Here is a 2,026-nt window from a genome sequence, read left to right on the forward strand (position 1 = left end):
AGCTAAACAGGATAATGAAGCCAGGGAAAACAGGCCCTGGGTCCTCTTCTGGACCACCGGGCCCCAGTAATCTGTACCGGCTTTCCCCTTGCATGGCAATGGTGGTGCACTCACGCACTGCCACGCCTTTTAGTATCATGACTATTTATCTGTACAATAGCAGCACTTACAGAGAGCGCGGCAGACTCAAACCCCTGTTGTGCCAGGGGCTGCACAGACACAGAGACAGTCCCTGCCCCAGCTGAGATCAGAGCCCCGTTGGGCCAGGTGCTGCCCAGACACAGCGAGAGACAGGCCATGTCCCAGAGAGTTTAAAGCCTCCATACCCAAAAAGTGGGAGGAGAAACAGAGGTCCAGGGTCACACAGCAGCACTGAGAGTAGAACCCAGGAGTCCTGGCTCCTCTTGCTCTAACCACTAGACCCCACTCTGCTCCCAGAGATAGGGCTAGAACCCAGGAATCCTGGCTCCCCAAAAGGGGGGGAGTGGGGTCTAGTGGTCAGAGGAAGGGAGGCTGGGAGCCAGGACTCCTGGGTTCCATTTCCAGTGCTGGGATCAGGCACCAGTGCTCCAAGCATGTGCTTGGGAGGTGGCAGTCCAGCCCCTGCCCCCCTTTTTTTGGAGGAGGGGGGCACGCAAAAAGCCAGGAGCCAGCCCTGAACCAAGATGTTCCCTGTCAGCTGAGGCTTTCAGGCTGAGCTGGAACTGACCGTGCAGTTCTGGCTGCAGTAGCAGGATGGCGCTCATGGCAATCCGAGGTGCCCAGGCTGGACTGCAGGTCAGGCTGCCCTGCCGCTGGAGAACCGGAGCATCATCCCCCGTAGGGCGGCTCTAGGCACCAGCAAAGCAAGCACCTGCTTGGGGCAGCCCATTTGCAAGGGCGGCATGGGAGCTGAGAACCAATAGGGGGCTCTGGGAGCTGTAGTTTCTTGGTTAGCTCCCTGCCTATAGAGCCAGCCTTGGAGCAGGGAAAGAACTACATTTCCCAGCATTCCCTTGGCCACTACCAACTGGAAAAGAAGGAGCGGGACCTCATGCGGCAGCGTGCTGTGAGTGAAGAGTGGTAGGGAGACCATACTTTTACATTCAAAAAACAGGACACTCCAGGGGGAGGGAAGCCCCACCCTGCCCCCTGTTGGTTCTCAGCTCCCATGCCGCTTCTGCAAATGGGCTGCCCCAAGCAGGTGCTTGCTTTGCTGGTGCCTAAAGCCTCCCCTGATCACCAGGCAGAGCTTGTACAAACCATATGATCATTATATGAGAGTGGTGAATATGAGGCCTCCAGGGTGCTGCTTTGAGCACAGCGTGCCACACCTGGGCTTCCATTGCAATGGGAACGTACCCTTAGAGTCCATCTCTCCTGGGATAAAGATGGCAGCAGGGCTGGCCTGGGTCATCTGACTTGGACTCCTGGACGTAAAGCTGAGAGGCTAAAAACTGTGGTGCAGATATTTGTGTTCACGCTGAAGCCTGGGTTCAGAAACCCTCACCCCTTGTGGGGTCTCAGAGGTTGGGCTCAAGCCCATATGTCTGCCCTGTAATTTTATAGAGGTTGGGACGGAGTTTAGCAAGTGGAAATGGTAAAACTGCATTGAGGGGAATGGACCACTGACCTATCAGCTCTTAACACCCAAACTTTCAGTAACTCTATTATCAGTGCTTGTGAATGTAATTTAAACCATAGGTCCATCTAGTTCTGAATCTTGTCTTCTGACAGTAGCCAATGCCAGGTGCCCCAAAAGCCACTCCCCAAGGCACCACTGGGAGTTGAACCCAGGGTCTCCTGTTTACAAAACAGGTACTTTAACCAACTAAGCCATGGTGCCTGCTGTTATTTAAAGCCTTGTGTCTGCCCACACCTGACTCTCTACTAATCTCTACTGGGCTCTGACAAGCTTTGCTTGTGTTTGGATTCTGTAAAGCAGAGGAACAGGTGGAGTTTTACTCCCAAGGTGTGTGTGTGATTCTTTGGACAGGTCTACACTACAAAATTAGGTTGGTGTAATTACATTACTTAGGCTGTCAAT

The 2,026-nt window shown here is 53.8% G+C and overlaps 1 non-coding gene across 1 annotated transcript; it reads right to left on the reverse strand.

Moving 5' to 3' along the window:
- Positions 1 to 1,751: 1,751 nt before the first annotated feature.
- Positions 1,752 to 1,825, reverse strand: TRNAT-UGU (transfer RNA threonine (anticodon UGU)). Its single transcript has one exon. It is a non-coding gene; the product is annotated as a tRNA-Thr (tRNA).
- Between the last annotated feature and the right edge of the window lie 201 nt (positions 1,826 to 2,026).

This window comes from Gopherus flavomarginatus, unplaced genomic scaffold (genome assembly GCF_025201925.1).
Source record: "Gopherus flavomarginatus isolate rGopFla2 unplaced genomic scaffold, rGopFla2.mat.asm mat_scaffold_103_arrow_ctg1, whole genome shotgun sequence".
Taxonomy (NCBI): domain Eukaryota; kingdom Metazoa; phylum Chordata; order Testudines; family Testudinidae; genus Gopherus; species Gopherus flavomarginatus.